This window comes from Osmerus eperlanus, chromosome 9, assembly GCF_963692335.1.
Source record: "Osmerus eperlanus chromosome 9, fOsmEpe2.1, whole genome shotgun sequence".
Taxonomy (NCBI): domain Eukaryota; kingdom Metazoa; phylum Chordata; class Actinopteri; order Osmeriformes; family Osmeridae; genus Osmerus; species Osmerus eperlanus.
The window spans coordinates 14,354,985-14,364,173 of NC_085026.1; the positions used below are offsets into that span (position 1 = coordinate 14,354,985).

The 9,189-nt window shown below is 45.0% G+C and overlaps 1 protein-coding gene across 1 annotated transcript in view; it reads right to left on the bottom strand.

The window, feature by feature from the left end:
• Positions 1–9,189, bottom strand: part of nubpl (nucleotide binding protein-like) — a 143,542-nt gene that overhangs the window by 99,002 nt on the left and 35,351 nt on the right. The gene's annotated exons all lie outside the window — the stretch shown is intronic.

Sequence of the window (9,189 nt, forward strand, 5' to 3'; positions counted from 1 at the left end):
GGATCTAGTATTAAGTGGTAATTACCGGAATGATAACAGGAAATGCAAAGGTACAGAATATCTAGAGCAGAGGTGTTGATGCTGCAGTGGAACAATATAAGCATTCTCTCAGTCTCAGGGGGCAAAGCCAGACCGGGAACACATGAATAATGCATGATCAGGAAGACAGAGAGCGAGAGAGAGGGATGGACAGAGAAACAGACCATAAAAAAGAAAAAGATGCAGTGTAGTATGACTGTGTCTCCTCGTGACCTCTGCTCCTGTATAGAAGGAGACAACCACATGAAAGAGACACCTCAAGGTCACACTCTGCACCAGTAGAACCAGAGGGACTCTAGAACACTAGACACACACACAACAAGGCCTTGCTGTTTCTCTGCTAGACCTGAAGTTTGACGATGTGATTCTTGAGACAGATTCTTGCTGGTGAACGGGGGGTTAGGGTTAGGGTTGTAGAGGGGGATTCTCTTACTGCCTGGAGCAGACAGGGAGTTTGATTCTGTTCTCTCAGTTGTGTCCACAGAGATACGATCATAAGAATATGATCCTCTAAGGGTGAAACTGGCCTTTATTGAATAATAATGATAATCTGAATGTGACCCCGTTTTCTATTTGAATATCAATGGTCTGCTGGTATAAAGGATTTACATTTACATTTAGTCATTTAGCAGACGCTCTTATCCAGAGCGCAGGGGCGTAGCCACGTGGTGGCCAGGGGGGGCCATGGCCACCATTGGTCAGAGAATGGCCACCCTGCCGGCCCCCCCCAACCTCACAAAAACATTTTTTTAAGCCTCCTGAACAGAAACGGTATAAAGCTGAAAAAATGCATTAGTATTTTTTTTTTATAAAGTCGTCTTATATTGTCATTTGTCACTTACGCTACAAGCCCCATATTCGCAACATGTTGGGCCATGCCCCCATCAACAGCGCAAGACGCAAACAAACGTACCTGCACTCTGACAGCCCTTCAATGGAGACTAGCAGCTAACCAGCTGCTCTGAGTGATGCAGTGTGTGAGTTTTAAAATAGTAGTTTTTGACAATCAAGTGCCACCCCAAATAAAAGACTGGCCAGAGCTGGCCCCCCCAGAAATAATGTCCTGGCTACGCCCCTGCCAGAGCGACTTACAGTAAGTACAGGGACATTCCCCCGAGGCAAGTAGGGTGAAGTGCCTCTCCCAGGGACACAACGTCATTTTCCACGGTAGGGAATCGAACCGGCAACCTTCTGATTGGTAGCCCAATTCTCTAACCGCTCAGCCATCTGACCCTTTTTTTTACTTAAATAGAGCATAGGCAAGGTGGGAGAAAGAGGGGGAAAGAGGTATAGAAATAGAGTGAGAAAGAATAAAAGAGAAAGAAAGGGGAAGAGAGAAACAATTTTTGCTTCCTCCATGCTCTTTATTGAACAATAACACTAATTAAGAATTTTAAAATCTCCGGAACGCCCCCCCCCCCTCCCCCACACACACAAACAAACTGCCACACCCAGCCAGCCAATAGTCACAATTCATACCCACACAATGAGACAGAGCCAGAAGAAAACAGAAAAAGAGAGAGAGAAAGAGAGGTGCAGATATAAAGTGAAGGAAAAGGGCGTCTTTCTGACCTTCACCAGACCTCACACTCTGGTTTTGGCAGGACCAGCAGTTCTGGCGAGCACACACACACACACTTACACAGATCCTTCTCTCTTCCCACTAGGCTATTCCAGGAGCTGCATACTGAGCAGGAGCTTCCCAGGGGAGCCAGGAGAACATCAATGCCGTGTCCAGATCAACCCAATTCACTTCAGGCTGGGCTGGGCTAAATTAGCTTGGCTGGGCTATAGCCTATAGGTAAAACTAAATTGGCTGGACTAGGCCCGGCTAAAAAGGGTTAGGATAGGTTACATGGGATGGGATAGGCTAAGAAAGGTTAGCATGGCCTGGGTTTAGATAGGTTAGCTGGGTAGGTTGGTCTAAGGTAGGCTGGGCTGAGCTGGGTGAAGTAATAAAAGTGACTTTTAATAACCAGAAAAGGTTACGTTAACTAGCTACTATGAATTTAGCTATTGTTCTCTTAACCCTCCACTCAGATTGTGCGGTTTCTCGCTTTTTTTTTCATCGACTGATAACAAGTCGCCCTCACTGATATCTCGTTCCAGATTGTTGTTAATAACGGGGGAAAAAGACATGTTACATTACCTTTTCCATCGGGGACCAGTGTTGGGTGACGCGTTACAGTTGTCAGACTGCTTTTGTTAGGTAACGAGTAATTTAACGCGTTACTTATTTAATTGAATGAATCCGTTACTAGTTCCTTGTTCAAACAAGAAACGCGTTACTTAATTTAGTCTTTTGGTCGCAAGCCCTCAGCATGTAGCTAGCTAAAAGTCTAGGAAAGTTGAGGCTACATTTCGCTAGGTACCTACGAAAACGTCTTAATCTGCTAAGTGGGTTCCCCTTCGTTCTTTTCGTGAGCAGTCTCACGAGCCCAATTTACCCAGCGTCATATTGGATAACTAGTTATAAATAAATAGTTATAAATAACTAAATAGTTATAAATAGTTATTTAAGACCTGCATGTACAGTAGGCCTATATAATGTCACATTAAATAATGTATTTGAACTCAAGCTTGTGTGAAGCGTCGCTGTATCGTTGCAGTGGTTTAGGTTTAGGATTATATTACAGTAAGCAAAATAGTCTGGTTCAGTACATAAGTGAAGTGAACACCAGTTTGCTACCATATAGCGTTACCTAGCTACTGTATAGTTTAGCTTCGTTTTGCTCCTAGATTCAAACCTAGCCCTGGTAAATTGTAGAGCTAGCTAACTACTAGACTTCTGCCTGGCATTTTACAACATTATTTATTGATTAAAGAATTTCTTGATTCAAGAACTTAATACAAATATTGGTTTTCATTATGGTGGATTATTACCTTGATCCGTCTTGCTGTATAATGAGGATTGATCATGTTATATGCGAGTGACACTGAATATTCAGTAATATGTGATATTGCTGAGGTCAACCCATTAAATGTGCCTTCTGGGCATAAAAGTTACCAAGATGAATTGTCTTAGAAAATAAAATACTTTTCGTAACGCAAAAGTAACTTAACGCCTTACTCTCTACGGCAAGTAACTAGGAATGTAACTAGTAACTGTAATTAGTTAGGATACTTTAAAAAGTTTTACGTTTACCCAACTCTGTAGGGGACAAATATGACAGACCCCTTATGTGTTAACAATGACGACTAGCAAGCAATTTGGCAATAAGTGTTACATGCCTGAAACTTACTCTGGTTACTCAAACTAGTCCCCTCAGTGTACAGTAAGAATCATTTGATGCTGGGGTATACAGAACAGACATTAGAGAGGGGTGCATTTCATGGCAGGCTTGTATTCCATCATGCCACAAAATGCACCCCCTGCTAACTCTGACTAGGAAGGTGTTACATGCCTGAAACTTACTCTAGTTACTCATACTAGTCCCCTCAGTGTACATTAAGAATCATTTGATGCTGGGATAAACAGAACAGACAATAGAGGGGGTGCATTTCATGGCAGGCTTGTTGTATTCCATCTTGCCACGAAATGCACCCCCTGCTAACTCTGACTAGGAAAGGGTCACATGCATGAAACTTACTCTGGTCACTCAAACTAGTCCCCTCAGTTTACAGTAAGAATCATTTGATGCTGGGATAAACAGAACAGACAATAGAGGGGGTGCATTTCATGGCAGGCTTGTTGTATTCCATCTTGCCACGAAATGCACCCCCTGCTAACTCTGACTAGGAAAGTGTTACATGCCTGAAACTTACTCTGGTTACTCAAACTAGTCCCCCCAGTGTACAGTAAGAATAATTTGATGCTGGGATATACAGAACAGACATTAGAGAGGGGTGCATTTCATGGCAGGCTTGTATTCCATCATGCCACAAAATGCACCCCCTCCTAACTCTGACTAGGAAGGTGTTACATGCCTGAAACTTACTCTGGTTACTCATACTAGTCCCCTCAGTGTACAGTAAGAATCATTTGATGCTGGGATAAACATAACAGACAATAGAGGGGGTGCATTTCATGGCAGGCTTGTTGTATTCCATCTTGCCACGAAATGCACCCCCTGCTAACTCTGACTAGGAAAGTGTTACATGCCTGAAACTTACTCTGGTTACTCAAACTAGTCCCCTCAGTGTACAGTAAGAATAATTTGATGCTGGGATATACAGAACAGACATTAGAGAGGGGTGCATTTCATGGCAGGCTTGTATTCCATCATGCCACAAAATGCACCCCCTCCTAACTCTGACTAGGAAGGTGTTACATGCCTGAAACTTACTCTGGTTACTCATACTAGTCCCCTCAGTGTACAGTAAGAATCATTTGATGCTGGGATAAACAGAACAGACAATAGAGGGGGTGCATTTCATGGCAGGCTTGTTGTATTCCATCTTGCCACAAAATGCACCCCCTGCTAACTCTGACTAGGAAAGTGTTACATGCCTGAAACTTACTCTGGTTACTCAAACTAGTCCCCTCAGTGTACAGTAAGAATCATTTGATGCTGGGATATACAGAACAGACATTAGAGAGGGGTGCATTTCATGGCAGGCTTGTATTCCATCATGCCACAAAATGCACCCCCTGCTAACTCTGACTAGGAAGGTGTTACATGCCTGAAACTTACTCTGGTTACTCATTAGTCCCCTCAGTGTACAGTAAGAATAATTTGATGCTGGTATATACAAAAGAGACATTAAAGGGGGGTGCATTTCATGGCAGGCTTGTATTCCACTTTTTGATTCCGAGTGGTTCGCGCGCACTCCCGCGAGGGGGTGCCTCTCATGAAAGCCATGCATCTGATCGCACAACACCGGCAGTTGTTGACATGACTTATGCAATATGCGGACGTAATGGGGGGGGGGGGGGGGGGTAATTGGCGTTTTGCCCATGATGAATTAAAGGCAACATATATTTTTTATATTCATTTACCAACAGTATATATAAATATAGTGACATTTATTTTTCATATTTTATTTTTCATTGGTTTGGTGGCCTACCTGCATTACCTTAACCAACCACTAGTGGGCCACAGCCCAGAGGTTGGGAATCGCTGCTGTAGACAAACAGACAAACACACACACACACACAGACAGACAGATACACTCAAATACACAGACACACATATGCACACATAGACTACAGACAAACACACACATATAGACAAACATACGTACACACACACAGACAAACACATATCTAGACACACACAATTACACATTACAATGTTTTGTGCCAAAGCTGTCAGTCAGCCAGTTAGCCAGTCAAAGTTCAATAATTCATTGCTGAGGGATAATGGCTGACTCTGACACAGCGACAGGCTACTGGCTGGCCTGCTCTGGCATGGCTGGAGGCCATCTTAGATTCAGAGAGATTCTAGGAGACAGTGTTGCCTCAGCTGGCAACATCAGTGATGAGCTGTCTGGGAGCAATACGAGACGTGTTTATCTAATCACTGCTCTCTCTTTCTCCAAGCTTTCAATTAACCTTTAAGAACACGTTGCTGTAATACTCTATGTTTCCTTTAAAAAGGCTAAAGACAACAATAACAACAGCAACATAGAATCTATGATTTGCAAGTAAACAGCCTCTCAGTGTACAACATCCTACCCCTACCCTTCTCTCACACACACACAAATATTCCCAGCATGATTCCCATCACCTTTGAGAGAAGAAAGGGAAGAGGAGGGACAAATTCACACAGGGGACCAGCTGGTTACATCTGACACCATCTCCTTTCCCCTTCTTCCCTCTCTTCCCTCTCTTCCCTCTCTTTCTCTCCACTACTCCTCCCTCTTTCATCTTGTTCTCCTTTCCCTTTCATCTCTCTAGCTCGCTCTCTCTCCTCTCGTCCTCTTCTCCCTGCTACCTCTTCTCTCTTCTCCTCTGTTCCTTTAACAGCCTGAGAAACAGAGATTAAAGGGAAGCAGCAATAGCAACATCCTGAAGGAACAGCTGGCTGGCATGCACACAGACAGATTCCCACCCAAACAGACAGGTGATAGTACAATATACATCAGGCTGAACAATCAACCTGAACCATAAACAGCCTCTCCCTGAGAGGAGAAGAGCTAGCCCCCGACCCCACCCTCACCCCTTTCCCATCCTGCCTCCCTCCCTCGCTCTCTCTCTCTCTCTGTTTCCATCACTAACACACTTAGCCCCTCTCTCTTTCCATCACTAAGACACCCTCTTTCTCACACACTGCCATAATAAAGCACATTGTCAGACTCCTCCCTGAAATGGATATAGCCGAGCAAGAGGCTGGATGCTGGATGCTACACAAACTAAGTTAAGCAGGGTTGGTTTAAATGGGGCTGGGCTGGACTGATTACGGTTGGTCTAAACCAGACCAGACAGTGATATCTCCATTATCGAGGCGTGTCCTCCCTGCCTCCCCTCTCCTCCCTGCCTCCCCTCTCCTCCTTGCCTCTCCTTCCTGCCTCCACACTCCTCCCTGCCTCTCCTCCCTGCCTCTTCTCCCTGACTTTCCTCCCTGCCTCCCCTCTCCTTCCCTCCCTGTCTCTCCTTCCTTCCCTATCTCCTGTGGATCAGCAGCCAGTCCTAGTCCTCTCTGGTGGTACTGGGAGGAGGGAATATACAGGGATGGGAGTCCTACAGGGCCTGGGGTATGAATGCTTAAAGATGGTTTACTCAAGGCACACACTTACACACACTCGTGCACACACTCACACACACACACACAAACAGTAGAGGAGCACAAGTAAACATCCATGCAGGGACAGCACTGCATAAGGGAAACTACCTTTGTGTACCTTTACATCACACAGAGATAACATGCCTCTCCCTATCCATCCTACAACATCAGCAGTCCCCCGGGCTCCAGCCCCCTGGCAGAGGAAAGGGATCCAGGCCACAGCCTGCTGGGGAGATGGCTGGAGACGCGGAGGTGGAGGTCCTGCTATTGTCCCAGCCAGCTGGGCTGTTTGTGTATGCGTCTGGCAGCCCCCAAATCTGCAGCCTTGGCCCCTTTGACAAAAGCACAGAGGGGCTCCCTCTCCTGACAACCTCTCTCTGTCTCTCTCCCTCCACTCCCTCCCTCATTCTCCCTCCCTCTCTGCTGCCTGTCCTCTCTGTATCCATCTCTTGTTCCTTTACACCTCTCCCTCTTGCTCGCCCTCTCCCCCTCTGTCGTCATTCTAATGGAATTAGCATCAAACAGCCTGTTAATTCAGCATGCCAAGCAGCATGAAGCCAGCATCTACCGTTCAGAGAAAACACACGCTGTAACACAACAAGAAACTGCAACAGAAAGCAGAAGGAAGCTTAGCACCTACCATATCTCCTCTGCTCTACTCCATCTTCCCTCCCTGAGTGGTCGTCGGTGGAGGGTGCAGAGAGAGAGAGAGAGAGAGGGAGAGGGAGAGAGAGAGGGGAGGGGTTAAGACCCACTGCGGAGCTGATGCTAGCTTGGTGTTAGCCTCTTCCAGTGCAACACTAGCATTAGCTGGCTGGTTGGCTGCTGAGGATGATGCTGCGCCTTTCAGAGGAACGGCCCTGTTGCCTTGGGAACTAAGATGTGATGGAGAGGTGGAGAGTGCCTCTGATTGGCTGGAGCTGTGAGGTGCTTCCCATGAGAGAAGGGTGACTGGTGGGAGGGGCTGAGGGGAGGGGCAGGACATGACACGGGAAGCAGAGGTAGCTGTGAAGAAAGATCTCCAGGTCAACAGATTATTTTCTAAATAACATAAATACCCTCTTTTGAGGAATTACTGATGTAAAATGACCAGCTGTTTATTGGGCCGCAGGCTTTCATATGAAACATTGAATTTGCTCAAAGAAGCCGGTAGACAACATTTTTAAGCATATAACTTTAACTGCATTACTTGGACAAACCATCTACTGTCCTTATTCCCCTAATTCAATTCCACTGTATTTTGGCAGCTGGCTAGCCTTCCTAAGATAGTTAATGAACAGGTTTTTTGCTCTGTCATAAATTTACTACCACTGTCATCGTATATCGGATGACTCCTCCTTACGATAACGTAGACTCTGCCTGTTCGTGTAACAAGCTCGCTCGCCCTGTCTCCGATACCACCAGGTGGTGTTATTGGCCCTCTAACCGACCCTATTTCGGATGTTATTTGTCCAGCAGATGGCGGACTTACGTAACTTTGTGATTGGGAAGGTGAAACGACCAAGTAGGCCAAATCAATACTACATAGCCTACATAAAACACAGTCGACTAGACTGCACGTAGTTACAGTTGAAATCCTGAATGCTTCATTTAACCCAAATCTGAACAAAATAAACAACACTCATGAAAATGAGCAACTTATCTTTTTTGTACAGCCTGTTAGCCTGTCTGCACCCCCTGCTTTACCAACCGTGAAGATATGTAACTGCTTCCGAGGTTTCAAAATTGTTTTCTTCTCTAAGTGTATAGGTTGGTTATCGGTGATGATCCATCGGCAAATTGTAAACCTTTTTGTGGCATTGCTTATAAAAAGAGCAATTCAAAGAAAATGTGTTTGTCTTGGTGATTGTGAACATGATTACCTATGTTGATTAATACAGTAGTTCACAATAAATCACAGCTGCAAAAAAAAATAAACACAATTTGAAAATAATATGGAGTAAAACCACAACTTGTTTTAATTTAATTTCTCAAAATCATTTATTTACTATATTACAGAGCAGATGTTAGAATCTGTAATTTTGTACACCGGCTTGAATGAGCGAGGCAAATCTTAATGAACAAATTTATGGTCAGTTGATGGAAACTACACAACAGGTTCTCCTGCTCCTCACCCTACCTCATTCCCAACATGTTTGATTTAGAGCAATAAGGAAGATATCGCAGGAAGTCTTCCTGATTTGATTTGGAATCTCCTGGTGTGTCATGTGCTCTAGAACACGCTTCGTGTAGAGTGGGCCCTATGTCAGCTCTACACAGCACAGTTCAGTACAGGTGGCATGTGCACATTTCACCTGAGTAAATACACACACACGTTCACTCACCTGTAATCCCTTCTTCCCCTCCTCTACCCTGTCCCGTGTCTCCCTCCACCAATCCATCTTCCTCTCCCTCCAACTAAAGACCCATTCTCTTTCTGGAGCCTTCCAAGCAGCATCTTATACAGCAAACAAATGTCAGTACCATCTACAAAGAAGCCATGAGT